Here is a 20,214-nt window from a genome sequence, read left to right on the forward strand (position 1 = left end):
CACACTACACACACATACACACACACACACACACACACACACACACCCCTCCAGCAAATCTGAATTGGTTGGCTAGAAGTGAGTTCTGGCTGGCTTCCCAAAGATTAGAGGTCTTACTGTGTTTTTTTTTCCTCCCTGATTTTCTCTTTTTACCCATTCTAGTCAGCCACTGATGTGTGCACCTCGAGCAATGGCAACCTCACAAATGCTCCATTCCATTTTTCATGCTTCTTCTAATGACCGTGTTTTCAGGGAATAGAAGCTGAGGACTGGAAGGATAGGAAGAGAAGTGTTAGGTGAGGGTGGGGAGGAAGGAAAGAATCTTTATCTGATCTTTTTCCCTAAACCAGTGTGGTTTTGTTTTTTTTTTTAGCAAAAGAAATTATAACTACCTTTGTCTTTGATATAGAAAAATGAAGTATTATTCTTTCCATTGTTGAAATACTAAATATTCTCTCCTTTTCTCATTATACATCTGTTACCCTTCCCCCTTCCCATTTCTTCTTTCTTTCTTGTATTTCTCCATTTTTGCCTTTCTCCCATACTTCTTTCCCCCCTTCCCCTTTCCTGGAGAGAAGCCAGTCACTCAGGCCCCCGTCCTTTGCCATATCACTTGCTTTGCCAGTTGTTGATGAAAATCTGGCAGCAGGAAGAGGGACCATCTGTGGCAAAGTTGAAACCTATTTAGCTCTCCAACAAGCTGGGGAGAGGTGGGGGGTAGGGAGCATCTCTCTTTATATTCAACCAGTCTAAAGATGACAATTACAGTAGAATTAAAACAGAGGAGTAAAGGGGGGGGGGGGGGCGAAGAGGAGGGAAGAGATAAAACTCCTCCAAAACAGCAGAAATCATAATAACAATTAGCTTTGCAAATCAGAAATCCACATATTTGTGTAATGTGCAGCTGAGACAAAATCTGGCTTTCTCCACAGATAGCTATGTTCAAGCCTGTTCTTGGATCTCAAAGCATTTAAGCAAGACTCCGACACTCTCAGTGAGGTGGTATGTAGAAAGTGCTTAGTACAGTGCTTTTAATAAATATTTGCTCCCTCTCTAGATCCTTCCCTTGCTGAGTGATTTTAGGTAATAGCCTCCCAGATTTTCAACAAATGTATTAAGTATGTGAAAGGTGCCGTGTGATACCCAGAAGATAAAAAGACAAAAGCAAAAATTCCTGTCCTCAAGGAATTTATATTGTATTGGATGAGCTTTTACATAAACCCAGTTATATATAGAATGAATGAATGAAAAAATATATATTAAGTATTTCCTTTTCGCCAAGCACTGTGCTAAGTTCTTTGAATACAAATACAAAAACAATGACAACCCCTGCACTCCTGGAGTTTACATTCTAACAAGAAAGGTATCACCTATAAGGGAACATAGAAAACAGTTAAGAGAGGAGAATGAGTAAAGGATTACACTGCAGTTATGAATCTCCATGACTGGGAAGATGGTAGTGACCAACAGAAATTTGGCTTATAGAGTAATATAATGATTCCAGTTTTGTATGTATTGAGTTTAAGATATCAATCAGATCCAATATTTAGCAGGCATTTAGCAATATGGGACAAGAATTTAAGAGAGAGATTCATCTTCAAAAAGATGGCATGTGAAACATGAAAGCAAACATAAAATGAAGGGATAGTTGTCACTGAGTTGTTTCAGGAATATCTGACTCTTCCTGCCCCCATTTAGGGTTTTCTTGGCAAAGATACTGGAGTGCTTTGCATTTCCTTCTCCAGTTCATTTTATGGATGAGGAACTGAGGTAAACAGGGTTAAGTGATTTGCCCGGGGTTCAAGATTGGATTTGAACTCATGAAGATGTATCTTCTTGATTCTAAGCCCAATACTCCATACACCGTGCCACCTCCTTGCCCTTTTCATTTACATAGTACAAAAAAAGAGGAAACTGCAAGTCTTTATTATGTACAGTTTTCCTTTTTAAAGTATATGCTATTATTTTGAAGGTAAAGCTATTTTCAATCTTTTCAAGCTGGATTTTGTTGATAATAAAAGAAAAGCTGATAATTTTATGAGCTTATTTTACACTTTCAAAATAAAAACAGAGCATAAGCTCTGGCAAGTTTCCTCCAGCATTCTACCATTGTGGAAGGGTTTTATGTATAATCTCAGTAACAGACTGAATCTGTTTTACAAGGACCATCCTAGTCTCCAATTTAGCAATGAATTTTTTGGGTTGTGACAACCCATCTAACAAAGATAAATTTTGTGGCCATCAGACCTTCAAGATTGCCCATTCTCCTTCTGCTGTGATGTTGACAAAGTGATGGGAAAGAGGGCAAAGAGTGCTAAGAATCACAAATCAGCATGCTTCACTTTGACTATTGATATGCTAAAAGTCATATCCTTTTTCAGTAACAGCAAAAAGACCTATATGTATTTTGTTGGAAGAGCTAAGTTATATCAACTTATTAATTATGCATAGTTCAGCAAAATAAATTCCTACATTTTCCAGGTCTGAAGTGGAGGTCTTTTTCTACATTTTAAACTCGCTGCCTTTCTGAAAGAAGATGAGTGCCGCATTTCATCTGCAGGCTTTTGGCATCAGAACAATCTTGATTTATTTGCTACAAGGATAGGGAAAAAGAAGTAGGTTGTAGCTAAATGGAAGAATGACTCAGGTTCTTCTTGTAGAGGCAAAGAAAAAAGTTGGCAGAATGGGTTTTATTTTGTTCACCTAGAGGCAACAAGAAACATTATTTTATCAGATATTTGGTCATGACAGATTGAAGCAATAATGACAACTATTTGCAAAAAGGAAAACAGGAAAAGAATTGCAGCTTATACAGCAATGTTGGTTGCTGAAGATAAAAGGGTAGACAAGGTTATGAAGAACCTTAATAAGACCCTTTACATCAAGTCAATATGTACTCTGATTCTTGGTAACCTCAATGCTAATGATGGGATAAAATGAGGGTAGGAAGAAATATCCGTCAGGAAGAAGGAATTTTAGAGGTCAAAGGCCTTTAGAATTACCCAAAGCTTCAATATATCTGAAACACTCTTTGAAAAAAGGGGGGTGGGATCACTAGGGGCTAGACAAAAAAAGAAACAGAAGGAGAGAAAGTATCATAAAGAACAAAGTAGATTATATTTTTAGCATAAAGAAAAAAGACTTGCTATTGATGCAGGAGGTTTCCCCACATGAGTTATCTTTATACAGTCAGACCATTGACTCATCTATTGTAAGATCAGAATTAGTACATAAAAAAGATATGACATACAGTAGAAATTACATAAGTCTGAATTAGTTGAACAAGTACCTGAAAACCAAAAAAAGAAAAAATGGAGAACAAAACTGACATAGACGTGCATTAATAATTACATTGAGAAGTTTAATCAATATAAAATTATTGTTACAACAAAGAGATCAAAAGAATCTTAGCAAATATCTGACTTATTTGCCAAGAAAGAGGTGACTCCCAAAAGCAACAACATATTAGAAAAGAACCTTATTTGTAAACTCTTACAAACAAGAGTGACAGATTACTATGAATAGCATCATCATATAATGGGAAGAGGAGTAGAGGACAAGATATAAAGTGTTATACTAATGCCATATGATAACCGTTCTATTAGCCTTTCTATTAGCACAATGCCTAGAAATCTCTATGGGGATATCACATTTTCTTATACATCAGTTATTTGTGCACATACTCCCCCATTTTAGATAGCAAATTCTTAAGAAGACACTCTATGTCATATTTGTCTCAAGAGGTAATTCCTTCTCATGGAAGATTTTCAGGCAGAGCTTTGTGAACCCCTTGCTGGAGATATATTAAAAAGGATTCTTGCTCAAGGCTGGTTTGAACCAGGTGACCTTAGGGGTCCCTTCAAATTGGGATTCTAGGTTTCTTTATCTCCATTTGTTAGCACAGTTCCTTGAACATAGTGTCTAACATGTTGGCTGATTTGAATGTAATTCCTGGGTCCCTAAAACACTGAAACATGATCTTCAAGGGTTCCATGATTTATTCCTATGCCATATTATACTTTCTTCACTCCCCAGAAGACTAGTTTTATGTGTCAAAGACAGCAACACTAAGTACTCATAGAGATTTCCAAGAACAAATACCTTCCCCCAAATGGGTTTTCTGGAAACATCTTTTTGTTACCCTGGACCTTTTAAGCACCCTGATGCTCATATTTTTAATATTCAGCTTCTGAATTATTACCCTATTTCCAAATAGCTCCCTTGTATGAATAGTAAGGAACCCATAGATGGTCCAATTCCTGATAGAATTCTCTACTTCCTGGACCATAAAACCTTTACAAACATAAAACAAGACCTTCTTTGATGATCCATGCTTTTCACCCTTTGTTTCCCAACAGATGTGGAAAAGAAAGTTTCCTGTGATTTCTAGCACCTCCCATTCCTGGCCCAGAAAAAGGATGGGTTTGTTAGTTTGTTTGCTTAGCTCTCCCTTTGCTGTTTTGGGGCAAAGTTTTTTTTAACTTTTTATTCTTTTCTAAAAGTATTATTTTTAGGGTTTTTTTCCATGTGTAGTATCCCCTTCCTCAGAATATAACCATGTTATCATGTCACTTAACTGTTGTCATACCCACTCATCAGAGAAGTGTTTTTATATAGTCTATACTAGCATTTTTGGCTAAGTTAAGCAATATAACCTTACTTATCTCATTTTCATTTGAAAATTCCATGACCTACATCTGTCCAAATGTTGACAAATTAATTTTCAGTTACATCCCATCAAACATTTACTAAGTACCTACTATATGCAGATCACAGTACTAGATACTCGGAGAGATGGAAAGACAAAATAAGAACCAGTTTCTGTCATTATTAGCTGACATTCATTTGCAGATTAGCTCCACCAAAGTGGATTTGACTTGAAAAGCTGTCTGGGTTCAATGTTCTGTGATCATTCAAAGCATTTTTCCACTGTGTATTCTATAGTATGTGACTGATAAAAATTTAAGAAAAGGATAAGCCTTGAGATCAATTGGATAAAGAGCTAGACAATTAACAACCTTCTCAAAACTCATTCTTGCTCTATTGATTCCTAATTCTTGAGGTTTGTCCTTCATTTTCAAGGAAGGCCGTGACATCAGGGAGATGATGCCATGACAAGCACATGAGTTGGATTTAAGTGAGAGGGGCTATGCTAAATCATCAGACTCACTTTCTCCTCCAAAGCCATCTGGATTCAGTGGCCAGATATGAATTAGTACATCCAGAGATGGTCCTGGATGCAAGGCAATCAGGGTTAAATGACTAGTCTCCACTGGTCTTGGATTTAGGAGGACAGGAATTTGAATCCAGCCTCAGACACTTCACATTTATTAGCTTATGTGGCCTCCCTAACCCCGTATCTCTAATAAGCTGGTCTCTGCCAGTTTAGCACTTTTTGCCCCATTTACTTCTTCCATTAGAGACTGATTTCTAAATGTAAAGCTCTAACATAGAATCCTTGAAGTGTCCCTCAGTCCAGTCATTGGAAGCACTGGTTCTGCTTGGCCAGACTGTGAGAAATCAATCAATAAACATTTATTAAGAGCCTACCATGTGCCAAATACTGTACTACATCCTGGGGATACAAAGAAAGATAAAAGACAGTCAAGACAACTGGAAGTAATCTATGATGCAGTAAATGACCTTAGGGTCTTTGATATCTGACCAAACTCTAAAAGTCATGCATGACACCTGCTTCAACCACCTTCATGAATGACAAAATAAATTCTTCTCATCCACCCATTCTTCAGAGGGAATTTTCACAAGCTTAGGGAGACACCCCCCTAACTCACTTGAGGATATTAGTTACTCTTGACCAGGTTTAGCCCATCTGCCAGGGTGTGACCACTGTGCATGATCAAGTTTCTTGGAGCTACATGTGAGAGTTAGGTGACAGGTAGACACCAAATGTGGATATGCAGCCCTGGAAAAGGCTCAGGAAGCCCTCTTTTCAAAGCTGCTAGTTCTCAAATGTCCCATACACCCCTATAATGACTATGGCAAGAAATCGTGGAAGGGTTGAGATAACATTTTAGTCAGAAGTATTAGCCATGATAAATCAGTAGAAAATCTTCTTCCATGAGAGGAGTTAAGAGAGAAGTTTCCTAGAGAAGAGATGAGAAATTGGGAAAGTGGAAAATAGTGCAGGGAATGAAGTAATGGGATTTAAATTCAGTCTCTCTTACTTCAGAGATTTTCTTTTCTTTTTCCAAACCAATCTAGGTCAACTAAAAATCTTCAAACAGGTTGAATGATCACTTGCCAGGTATGCTAACATAAGTTTCTTTTCCAATTCTTAAATTAAATGATTTCCTTATTCTGTGATTCTGAAATTCAATAAAGTATTTAACTATTTGTAGGGGCTGAAGATACAAAGCTTAAAAAAAACAGAATGTTACTTGTCTTCAAGGATCTTGTAACATATTGAGGTAAGAGGAGATGAGAATGATACACATCTACAGCTGCAAGGAGAACCTGTGCATTCCCAATTTCTATAGTATCTGATTGATAGAAATTTAAGAAAAGTATGAACCTTTAGATCTGCTGGAAAATAGCTAGAGCATTCATCGCTATTTACTAGAGATTCATTAGTATTTGTTATTGTTAACTATTGACCAGGTGGCTCAGTGCCCATCTAGGACTAGAGTCAGGAAGATTCATCTTCCTGAATTTAAATCTGCTCCAAACACTTCCTAGCTGTGTGACTCTAAGCAAGTCATTTAACCCTTTTTAGAACAATTTCCTCATCTATAAAATGGAGAAGGAAATAAAAAACCACTCCAGTATATTTGTTAAAAATTCCTAAATGAGGTCATAAAGAGTCAGACATGACTGAAAAACTACTGAAAAAAATGACAAAAACTATGTGGTAGGTACTAAGTGCTGGGAATATGGGCACACAAGATGTTCTTTTCCCATCAAAGAATTTATATTCTAATGTAAAGAGTCATTGCATAAATGGAAAAATGGGAAAGTTGGTAGAAGATAAAAACTGCAGCATAGCTTAGAATGGTTCAGAAAGTAGTGAAGAGAACAGATTCTTGCCCCCCAAAAAGCTTGACTTATCTGAGCAGAGGACTCAGAAGTGACATCTAGATCATAGGTAGTGAGATGGAGATGGCATGGTTTGGATCATTCTAAGAAGTGATGTGGAGGCAAGATAAGGATTCATTTATGTTTCTAAAATGGTCATAGTTGATTGTTTTCAATAGTAGTTTATATTTTTCCAAGTACATGTAAAGACAATGTTAAAATTCATTTTTTAAAAGTTTTGAATTTGGGGAGAGGATTCTGGGAAGATAGCAGAGTAAACTAGAAAATTGGAAATTAGAAAATTAGAAAAAAATTTAGAAACTTTCAACTCTCCAAATTTCCAATATATTAAAAAAAAATTACAGAACATTATCTCAAAGGAAACGTAGAGCAAAGGAAAGAAACAAAAGTTGCAGTAAAGCAGGTGTCCTAAGACAACTTGAGAAAACCCCAGGAAAGGCTCAACCTCCAGGGGCAGAGGTAGAAGTAGGAACACCTCCAGGATGATCCTGCAGAGTCAACAAACAATAAGACCTGGGGGCAGCTGAGTAGAGAGGCAGTCACAACTTTAGAAACTTTCATCTCTCAGACAGTGTAGGATTTGACAACTGAGACTGAGTGAGAGAAGATTGAAGTACCTTCCACTATTAAGGGATGTCAAGCACAGCTGTCCTGACCAGATGAATCCCAGGCTGCAGCTGTGGGGAGGAGGGGGGACATGTGGGGACAGTGGCAGAAGAGTAGGGCACCCTGCAAACTATGGGCACTTGCAGGAGAACAGAAGCTTTGGTTTCAGTTTCAGGGCATAGAGAACAGGTGTGATTTGCAAGTACTGGAGAGATCACAGGGAACAAGATCACTTGTGATACGTCACAGATCGGGGTTTAGGACTGAAGAAGAGAGTCCAAGTTTGAGCATCAGGAAACACAGCAGAAAATAAAAGTAAAAAGGACTTGAGGTTTGGGGTTTGGGGTATTCTTCATACCTTGGGATTAGAACTTGATTACATTAATAACCACTAAAAACAAAATAAAAATGAGTAGAGGAAAAAGAACCCAAACATAGATAGCTATGGGGTTAGAAAAGATCAGAGTTCTTATTCAGAGAAAGCTAATGGAACTGAAAAAGTCACTCATTTTTTCAAATGAGCCCAAGCACAAAAAGAGTTCTTGGAAGAATTTTTCAAAACTTTAAAAACCAAGTAAGAGAAATTGAGTGTGGCAAAATAGGAAAAAAAGAGCAAACCAAAAAAAGTCAAGAAAATTATGAAAAGAAAATCAAGCAACTTGAAATAGAGAATAAAAAGCTTAAGAAAGAAAATAATTCTAAAACTAGAATTGGACAAGAGGAAGATAGTGATATTCTAAATGACCATTAAATAATAAAATCAAATCAAAAGAATAAAAAACTAGAATATATGAAGCATCTCATCAGAAAAATAGATCTGGAGACTAATTGAGGAGAAATTATTAGACAAGCTAACTAAAAATTAGAATTAAAAAAAGACTCAATGCAGTATTATAAGAAATTATCAAGGGAAGTTGCCCTGAAGTTCTAAGACAAGAAGGCAAAGCAGAAATTTTAAAAAATCAGCAATCACCATTGAAAGAGATCCCAGGAATATCACGGCCAAGTTTCAAAGTTTTCAGGTAAAGGACAAAATATTGGAAGGATTGAGGAAAAAAGCAATTCAAATCTATGGAGCTACAACAAGAATTACATAAGTTCTTGCAGCTTCTATATTGAATGACCATGAATCTTGAAATATTATATTTCCTAGAGAAAAAGAATTTGGGTTACAACCAAAGGTAATATCCAGAAAAGTCAAGCATAATCTTAGATGGAAAAAAGGACAGCAAAAATTTAAAATTCAACATATAACATCAAGGAAAAATAAAAAAACATAAATATTAAAGACCAATTAAAAGGATTCAATAAGCTCAAAGAACTGGTGAAGAGGATAAGGGAGGGATTGGAGGTAACAGGTAGAAATAGAGAAGAGGAATGAGGAAGGATAAAGTGAGAAGCATAGAAGGGAAAATAAGGAGGAAAATACGCAACAAATAATTATGTGAATGGGATGAATTTACCCATAAAAAAGAAATGGAAAGGGGAGGCTAGGTGGCGCAGTGGATAGAGCACCAGCCCTGGAGTCAGGAGTACCTGAGTTCAGATCCGGTCTCAGATATTTAATAATTACCTAACTGTGTGGCCTTGGGCAAGCCACTTAACCCCATCTGCCTTGCAAAAACTAAAAAAAAAAAAAAAATGGAAGCAGAATAAAATTATAAAATTTTGAATGTAACATATATTGGCTTTGGGAAACATTATGAAATGAGAGATATACACAAAGATAAAGTAAAGGGCAGGAATAGAAATTATTATGTTAAATAAAAAAGCTTGGATAGTAATCAAAATTTTTAGAAAAAGTTAATGCTAAAATAGATTTAATCAAAAGAGAAAACTAGGTCAAATGCACTACATGTTAGCAATATTATTCTATATGGTTTTAGACCAGTTAAAACATCTAGACAGTATAAAATACCTAAGAGTTTATGCCAAAACAAACACGGGAACTATATAAACATAATCTTAAATTTTTTTTTTAGGTTTTTGCAAGGCAAATAGGGTTAAGTGGCTTGCCCAAGGCCACACAGCTAGGTAATTATTAAGTGTCTGAGGCCGGATCTGAACTCAGGTACTCCTGACTCCAGGGCTGGTGCTCTATCCACTGTGCCACCTAGCCACCCCTTAAAATATTTTTATATAAATACAGATCTATATAATTGCAGTGATATTTATTCTTCATAGGTAGTATGACAATTTTACCTAATTAATTTATTTATTCAATGCCATCTCAATTAAATTCCTAAAAAAATTATCTTTTTGGTTTAAAAAAATAATAACAGTTCATTTGGAAAAATAAAAAGTCAGGAATTTCAAAGAAACCAGGGGTAAAAGATGTAAAAGGAAGCAGATTCAGTAGTATCAGATCGCAAATTATATCGTAATATAGCATTATTGAAGGATAAAATGGATAATTTTGATTATCTTAAATTCAGACTTCATCAGTTATTTCTCTGATTGTGAATAGCATTTTTTCATGAGTCTTGTGGAATTATCTGGGATCACCGTGTTGCTGAGAATAGTTAAGTCTGACTAGAGTTAATCAATATGTATAGTTGTTTTTCATATATTTTTCATATATATATATATTGTATCTACTCATTTATGTACCTGTTGTTTCTCCCCAGTGAATGTAAACTCCTTGAGGATAAGAACTGTCCCTCCATGTCTAGCAGAGGGTTCACACTTAATAGGAAATTAATATATATTGAGTTGAATTTAATTAAAAAATGGAAAGAGAACTATAACATATACCCTCAGAAAATGACCAAAACAACTCTAAGACCATGAGCACCATATGTATTTTTTCCATGTTCTTAAGGACTAAGGTTGTTGTGAGGATCAAATAAGATAATATGTGCAAAGTATTTAACTCAGTCCTAGGCACATACTAAACATTGTATTATTCTCCTAATATTAAGCCAGTGTGAGACAGTAATTGGGTGGAACTTATAAACATAAAATTAGAAAGAAGACCTTTTATCATAATCTTATTTTATGGATGAGAAAACCAAGGTTCAGGGACATTGAGTGACTTGCCCAAAATTATATAGTTAGTGGACATCAGAAAGATAGAATGGATAGGTGGGTAGATGGATAGATGGATGGAAATACAGAGACATAGAGAGAGAAACATAGACAAAATGATGTATAGACAAGCAAACAGATGGGGGGAGAGAGAGAGAGAGAGAGAGAGAGAGAGAGAGAAAGAGAGAGAGAGAGAGAGAAATATATTTACTAACTATATGCCTGGCAAATACTTTTGGAGCTCAATGAAGCATGGAGAAGGTTAAGTTCAATATTCAGTGAACTTGGAATATTTAATGTTTTGATCATTGTATTTCAATGTATCCTATGTATTTTATTTGATTTATTTCAAAACATTATTCTGAGAAGGAATCTCCAAGCTTTACCAGATTGCTAGTTTCATGACAGACAAAAAAAGATCAAAAACCCTGTTATTGATAGATGAGTTTTTGTGGCCATTCCAAGGAAACAGGAAGGCTAAAGTGGATAATCAGCAAATGTGTTCATTGATATTAGAAAGATAGTCACTTTAATGGTCAAATGACATTGAGGAATACAGAAAATGAGACTCATGAGCAATATTATGAGAGGAAAATCTCAATCTGTAAAGATCCTACCCAGAATCTTAAGGAGAGAAGTAGTTATCCACCCTATGGGAACTCAATCTGCAAGCTGAGTATGCCAACAGAGCCTGTACTATGTAAAATGCCATAAGTGACAAAAGTAGATAACCTAAATAGATCAATCTTGGAAGGAAAAATCATATATAATTTATTAAAAGCTATCTTCAAAAGTTATCAAACTTTTATTTTATTTTATTTTTTCTTTCAATAATAGTATTTTATTTTTTCAATTACATGTAAAGATAATTTTCGGCATTCATTTTTGTAAGATTTTGAGTTGCAAATTTTTCTCCCTCCTTTCCTATCCTCCCCCCCCCCCACCCCATGACAGCAAGCAATGTGATTCAGGTTCTGCAGGTAATCATGCTAAACATATCTCCATATAATAATAAAGAAGGGAAAATAGAAAAAGTACATAATAATTTTATTAAATAGATTTTCAGTTTCATTTACAATCATTTTTATTTTTACTGTGATATGGGAATGTTTCATTGCATAATTAAAAGCAAAATATTTTTAAAAAGCAGATTTAAGAAATGAGGGGGGAAAAAGAAAAAAGACAGCTAAGGATAATTTATGACTCTACATTCTCAGCCTTTCTTCTTTGAAACACTCTAGATGCTGACTTCCCACTTCATTACTCAACTAAAATTGTTCTTTCCAAATGGATCAATGATGTCCTAATTGTCATGTCTAATAATTTTTCCCCAATCCCCATCATTCTTTTCTTTTTTTATTTGCTTTTCTTTTTTATCACTACCACTTACCACAATGTCTGTTACACAGGTGCTTAATGAATGTTTGGCAACTTGATTTGTTTGTCCTACTGGTTATTCTTCTATCTAGGTTTTTTTTTCAGTGAAGGATTTATATTTATTTATTTTATATTATTGCAATAATTTTGTTATAAGAGTAAACATAAACCACCCTCCCCACCAAGAAGATGAGAAACCTCAAGAATAGTGAGAGAGAGAAAAAAATGTATTTCAGTCTGTGTTCAGATTCCAATGACTCTGTCTCTGGGGTGAGTTGCTTTCTTTATCATAAGTCCACCACAGAAGTTGCTTCAATATTTTTCCCACCGTTGCTACTACTAACTGTATTTCCCTCCATTCTATTCCTCCCCACTCTCATTTATTCTAGTCTTTCCTTTCATCCTGGCCCTGTTCAAAAGTATGTTGTATCTGAGTATCCTCTCCCACAATTTTCCCTCTCTTCTATCACCTATTCCCCCCTTCCCTCCCCCCATTCCCCTTATCCCATATATTTCTTCTCATTTTTCTCTAGGTAAGATAGATTTCTATCCCTATTAAGTGTTCCTCTTTGAGACATTTCTGATGAAAATGAAGGCTCACTCATTACCCCTTGCCTTCTTCAAGGAATTCCACTCCATTGAAAATGCTTTTTCTTGACTCCTATGTGAAATTTCTTAGCTGCTTCTTCATCTCCTTTCCGTTCCTCCCAGTACCCACTGACTACATCTTTTTACTGTATTATACCATTATATTCTGCTCCTTACTGTGCCCTTCTAACAGCTCTCATAAATGAGAAAGTTCATGAGTTATCAAAATCTTCTTCCCATGCAGGAATACAAACAGTTCAATATCATTAAATTCCTAGTTAGTCCTCATCCACCCCCTCTATGGTACACCAGAGTCCTATACTTAAGAGATCAACCTTTCTGTTCAGCTCTGGTTGTTTCAATAGAAAAGTTTGAAAGTCCCCTGTTTCATTGAAAGTCCATCTTTTCCCCTGAAAGTGGATGTTCAATTTTGCTGGCTAGTTGATTCTCGGTTGTAAACCAAGATCTTTTGCCTTCCAGAATATCATATTCCAATCCCCACAAGCCCTTAATGTAGATCCTGCAAGATCCTGTGTAATACTGATTATGGAGCCTCAGTAGTTTAATTGTTTCTGGCAGCTTTTAGTATTTTCTCTTTGATTTGGGAGCTTTGGAATTTGGCTATAATATTACCGGAAGTTTTTCTTTTGGGATCTCTTTCAGGAGGTGATCAATACATTCCCTCAATTTCTATTTTACCCTCTGCTTCTAAGCTCTCAGGGTAATTTTATTGTATTATTTCTTGAAAAAAATGAAGTCCAGGCTCTTTTCTTGGTCATGACCTTCAGATAGCCCAATAATTTTTAAATTATTTCTTCTGGATCTGTTTTTGAGGTTGGTTGTTTTTCCAATGAGATATTTCACATTTTCTTCTAATTTTTGGCTTTTTTGGAAAAGTTTTATTTCTTCCTGATTTCTGGCAAAGTCATCAGCTTCCTTTAGTTCTATTCTACATTTGAAGGAGTTATTTTCTTCAAAGAGCTTTTTTATCTTCTTTTCCAGCTGGCCAATTCTGCTTTTGAAGGCATTCTTCTCCTCATTTGTCTTGTGTTTTGTTTTTCCCATTTGGCCTAAACTGGTTTTTAAAATACTATTTTCTTCAGTATGTTTTTTGTATTTCTTTAACCAAGCTATTGATTTTGTTTTCATTATTTTTCTGCATCACTCTCATTTCTCTTCCCAATTTTTCCTCCACCTCCCTTAATTTCTTTTCTTTATTTTTTTAAAGATTTTAGTTCTTTTGAGTTTTACAATTTTTCCCCTAATCTTACTTCCCTCACCCCACCCCCCACAGAAGGCAATTTTCCAGTCTTTACATTGTTTCCATGTAATACATTGATCCAAATTGAATGTGATGAAAGAGAAATCATATTCTTAAGGAAGAAACATAAAAGTATAAGAGATAGCAAGATCAGACAATAAGATATCAGTTTTTTTTCTAAATTAAAGGTAATAGTCCTTGAACTTTGTTCAAACTCCACAGTTCTTTCTCTGGTTACAGATGGTATTCTCCATTGCAGACAGCCCCAAATTGTCCCTGATTGTTGCACTGATGGAATGAGTGAGTCCATCAAGGTTGAACATCACCCCCATGTTGCTGTTAGGGTGTACAGTGTTTTTCTGGTTCTGCTCATCTCACTGAGCATCAGTTCATGCAAACTCCCCCCCAGGCTTCCCTGAATTCCTATCCCTCCTGGTTTCTAATAAAACAATAGTGTTCCATGACATACATATACTACAGTTTGCTAAGCCATTCCCCAATTGAAGGACATTTACTTGATTTCCAATTCTTTGCCACCACAAACCGGGCTGCTATGAATATTTTTGTACAAGTGATGTTTTTACCCTTTTTCATCATCTCTTCTGGGTATATACCCAGTAGTGGTATTGTTGGATCAAAGGGTTTACACATTTTTGTTGCCTTTTTGGTATAGTTCCAAATTTCTATCCAGAAAGGTTGGATGAGTTCACAGCTCCACCAACAGTGTAATAGTGTCCCAGATTTCCCACAACCCTTCCAATAATGATCTTTATCCTTTCTGGTCATATTGACCAGTCTGAGAGGTGTAAGGTGGTACCTCAGAGATACTTTAATTTGCATTTCTCTAAAAAGTAATGATTTAGAGCACCTTAATTGCTTTTCAAAGTCTTTTTTTGAGCTCATCCATAGTCTGAGCCCATTTTCTATTTCTCTTGGAGGTTTTGGATATGGAAGCTTTGATTTTGTCGTCATCTTCCATAGGACTAAAGTAAGTTTCTATGGTCAGATTCTTTTTTCTGTTGTTTATTCATTTCCTCAGTCCAAAACTAGTTTACAGCACTTCCAAGACTTTAGTTTTTTGGTGGGGACACCCTACTGGGACCTTTATTCTTCCAAGGTCTTATGCTCTCTTGCCTATGCTTTGATATGTAGATGACCACAGCACTCCCCACTGCCCTGGAGCTGTAAGGAAGAGCCCTGCTCAGCTATCTTAGTATGGAAGCCCAAACTGCAACCTGGATCTGTGTGTGGGCAAACAGCAAAATTCTGCCTCCAGGGAGAGCAGAGAAATTTCTGCAGTCTTCCCTGACCCAGTTACCATCTTTGGGCTGTGCTCTAGTAGTGCAGGCTGTTTTCTCCCAATTCTCGCTGCAAGTTCTGCGGCCAGTGCTCCTCACTCCACACTCATTCTGGTGCAACAGAATTCTCTCACTGTCCCTTCAAGCTGTTCCTGAGCTGCCCTGAAACCAGGGCTTTTTCCAACTCTTGGTCCTGGTGAAACACACCTTTCCCAAAGAACTTCTAAGTTATCTTGGACTGGGAAAATGTATCACTCAGTCTTTTTGTGGGTTCTGCTCCTCTAAATTTTGGCTAGAGTCATAATTTGATGGCTTTTGGAGTTTTGGGGGGAAGGAGTTCCCAGGAAATGCTTCATTCATGCTGCCATCTTGGCTCTACCCCTCATCAAACTTTTAAAGGATAAGTAAATCCTACATTATCTCTAGACTGTTTATTAACATAGAGAAGATGTGGAGAATTATGGCAGGCCACACACACACACACACACACACACACACACACACATGCACACACACATGTATGTGTGTATAAGTATATATTGTTCATACATGTATGCCTATAAATATCTGTAAGACATATGTTTTTACATATTGTATTTGGACATATCTGTGTATATGTTCATATATTCATGGATATATGCATGTCTAGAAGTTTTTTAAGTAATGAAATAGACAAATCAATAATTAAACTGATTTCTTTTTAATAGATATCAAATCAGCAAAATAAAAAAAGGAAAATCACCATCAAGGAAAACAAAATTTTAAAAATTGTTAGAACTGTTTTATCCTATTCAATGCCAGCAAGAATGCTTACAAAAATATATTACTCAGATTAACATAATAGAAAGTTGAGAATTTAAATATCAAAATTTTAAAATAAAAGAAACTATACAACCCTTGAATGATGTCCAGTACCTTTTCTAATGATGTCTGTGAAAGATCCACTCCTTTTTATCAATATGAAGAGATTTCTAAGAAATTTGAGGAACTGAACATTAGAAAATTCATCTCATAGAAAATAGAAAAAATAATTAAAATGAAGTCATAGATTAATAAAATGAAATTGTAATATAATTGCATTAAAAATAACAACAATAGGGGCATCTAGGTGGCACAGTGGATAGAGCACCAACCCTGGAGTCAGGAGGACCTGATTTCAAATCTGGTCTCAGACATTTAACAATTACCTAGCTGTGTGACCTTGGGCAAGCCACTTAACCCTACTGCCTTGCAAAAAAAAAACTAAAAAAATAACAACAATAGCTTTTTGATGAACAATTAGCAAATCTAATCTTTTAAAAGAAGGAAGAAAATTAAAATGAAAAAATAAAACAATTTTATATAGTTCAATGCAAATATTCTTGTGCATATAAAAGAAAAACATGGTTAGAAAAATATAAGATTACACAGTTAACAAAAATAGATAACCTAACCACCTCACATCTCTCAGGTTGGCCAATATGACCAGAAAGGACAATGGTCAATGTTGAAAGGGTTATGGTAAATCTGTGGAGCTGTGAACTGTACCAACCTTTATGTAGAGCAATTTGGAATTATGCCCAAAGGGCAATAAAAATGCGCATACCCTTTGGTTCAGCAATACCACTACTGGGGCTATACCCTGAAGAGATCATAAAAAAAAAAGTAAAAACATCATTTATAAAAAATATTTTTTGTGGTGGCAAAGAATTGGAAATTGAGTGAATGCCCATTAATTGAGGGATGGCTAAACGCATTTTGGTATATGTACATTATAGAACATTATTGTTCAATTAGAAACCAGAAGAGATGGAATTTCAGGGAAGCCTGGAAAGACTTGCATGAATTGATACTGAGCAAGATGAGCAGAGCCAGAAGAACATTATACACCCTAACAGCAACATGGGGATGATGATCAAACTTAACAGACTTTCTCATTCCATCAGTGCAATAATCAGGGACAATTTTGGAGTATCCGTGATAGAGAATACCATCTGTATCCAGAGAAAGAACTGTGGAGTTTAAACAAAGACCAAAGATTATTACCTTCAGTTTTTAAAAAATAAATTGTCCTATGTACTACATAATTTTGTTATCTCTGATATTTTATTTTTTCCTCAAGGATATGTTTTTTTTCTCTCAACACATTCAATTTTGATCAATGAATAGCATGGAAACAAGGTAAATATTAAGATTATCAGATTGGTTTCTGTGGGAGGGAGAGGGGATGGAAAGGAGGGTGGGGGAAATTGTAAAATTCAAAACCTTACAAAAATGCTAGGTAGAAACTATTGTATATAATTGGAAAACAAAATATTCATTAAAAAAATAAATAAGCACATCTAAAATGAATAACCTAAAGAGATCAATCTTAGGAGAAATTAAACAGTTTTTAAAAGCTATCTTTAAAAGCCACCATACTTTCAAAGAATAAATAATTTCTGTATTATCTCAACTGTTTCTAAACCTAGAAAGAAAATTGGAAGATTTTGGGAGGTTACCTGATTATTTTATGCTTTAGAGGCAGCTGGTGTAGAACACTAGGCCTTGAGTCAGGAACATCTGACTCTACCTCTAACACTTCATTAGTTCTTTAGCCCTGGACAAGTTGCTTAACCTCTACCTGCCTCAGTTTCCTCAATTATAAAATGGAGATAATAATTGTACCTACCTCCCAAAATGGTTGGGAGGATCAAATGTAATAATATTTATAAAACTACAATGACTGGGTCATTGTAGATGCTTAATAAATCTTGTTTCTTTCCTTCTGAGGTACATATGGTTTCAATTGCTAACTCTAAGAAAAATAAAGCCATAAAATTAAAGTCAATTACATTAATGAAATAGCTACACAAAACTGTTAAATTGAAACTTCACTAACATAATATGACAATACAACCAAATGATGAAATTATTTCTGCATTTTTTCTTTCTAAAATAAATACCTAAGAATAAATCATTTCCAAAAGAAGAAATAAATTTATCAACAGCCATATGAAAAATTGCTTCAAATCTCTAATTATAAGAGCAATACAAATTCAAAAGACTCTGAGTCTTCCCTCATATCTCTCAAAATGACAAAAATATTAAAAAATAGAAAAATAAATATTGGAAAGATTGTTGAAAGATAGCACACATAGACAATAGATGGAGTTGTGAATTATTTCAGCCATTCTAGGAAATAATTTGTAATTGTGGGACAAAAGTCATTAAGCTACTATTGACCTTTGACCTAATATCATATAGCCCAAGGTGGTCAAAGAAAGTCCTCAGAATATGCCAAAATATTCATAGCAACACATTTTATGTAAGCAAAAAACTGGAAACAAATCAAGTAATGTCCAAATAAATTGTGAAATTAATATTATCGTGCCTTAAGAAATTGTGAATATGAGGAATTCAGTATAACCTATATGAAGTAATGAGGAATGAAGAAAGGACCAGAAGAACAACAGCACAAGGACTACAATAAGGTAAATAAATACTACAAGCCAATCAGATTCTGGATGATTATAATGACCAATCTCAGTCCCAGAGAAATACTGATGAAATACACTTCACTTTTCTCAGTGGTGAGATAATTGATTACAGATATGAAAAGTGTTGTATATTTATTTTATCAGATAAGATCATTAGGTTGATTCATTTTGCTTCCCCCCCTCCTTATTACCAAAGATTCAGAGAGGGCTTAACTTCCTCTGAATCTCATCTCAAACTGCTTCTCCTACATGGACTTCAATAGTTTCTAGAGACTCCCACCCCCAAATTACATTTACCTTGTATCTGCTATGTATGTTCTTACTATATAGCTATTCATATACATGCATGTATATATCTATATGTGCAATAAACATTCATGGTGCATGTATGCATACATATACAACAGGCAATATTCATAGACATTCATATTCTTATAAATATATACATCTGCATTTACATACATACAAACATATACTTGCATGTTAACTCTACCAACCAAATATAAGCTCTTTGAAATAAAGGATTGTTGCTTTTATACTATAATTTTATATTATATTTATATTTTATATTTATGTTAATAAATGCTTTTAGATTGACTGATTGAAGTGGTTTAAGGGGAAATGATAGTGGTGTCAAAACAAAAGGCTTCAATAAAACTTACTCAAAATGAAAAGGAGGCAAAATAATCTTATTCATCATTATTGCATATGAGAGGATTAATGAGCAATCCACTCTATCAATGAAGCCAAGCTTCAGCACCACCAAGAGTTGAATAGTCCAACTATGCCCAAGCAATTCCACTTATTGAATAAAAAGTTCTTCATACAATGAAAATTTGAATGACTCCTAGTGTACAAAATCTGTCTTCTCTAGCCCTGAAAAGTAGGAATTTTTCCATCAGCAATAGATGGAACTGTTTGCACAAGGAACTGCAGCACTAGACTTGTCAAGACACTGGCACAAGTCTTCTTTCCGGCTGTGCTGTGCTGTTATGCTATTGGAAAGGTATGTGCCTGTGATTTCTTAATTATCAGCATCTGCTTGTTTGGTCCTGCACTTAATCAAGTACAGTTAAAGCTAAACGTGACCCAAATCAATGAGGACATAGAGAATGGGGGGGAGCTGATGGGAAGGGGGGCACAAACCATGTGTGTGCAAGCAGAGGCAAAGCAGATCCCACATGGGCAAGTAGGGATGGTATGCAGTCAGAAAACCCAGAGGGAAGCAGAAAAAGACATTCAAAATATGGGAACCAAAGTGCTAGATGAGGTCTGAGGAGAAAGGGAGCTACCATCAGGCAGGATCAGAGGAGACTTCATAGATGAAGTATTTTTCCAACTGTAGAGGAATCCAATATGATAAAAGGGGATGGGAAGGACATTAAAAACACAAGGAACATCATGAGCAAAAGTAGATATTGTGGAGAATGCCAGGTTAATAAATGTAAACTGTCAAAGCAATGATTAGAAGTCAGAGGAAGAGATTTTGACTGAACCATATCATCTTTTAAAACCTCACTCAAGTCATTCATCATGGCAATCAATT

At 35.4% G+C, this 20,214-nt stretch overlaps 1 pseudogene; it reads left to right on the forward strand.

Annotated features, from left to right (window-relative positions):
* Window positions 1-18,617: 18,617 nt before the first annotated feature.
* The window catches only part of LOC141498925 (crooked neck-like protein 1), a 29,154-nt pseudogene continuing 27,557 nt past the window's right edge, over window positions 18,618-20,214 (forward strand).

Source organism: Macrotis lagotis, chromosome X, assembly GCF_037893015.1.
Source record: "Macrotis lagotis isolate mMagLag1 chromosome X, bilby.v1.9.chrom.fasta, whole genome shotgun sequence".
In the NCBI taxonomy this organism is placed as follows: domain Eukaryota; kingdom Metazoa; phylum Chordata; class Mammalia; order Peramelemorphia; family Peramelidae; genus Macrotis; species Macrotis lagotis.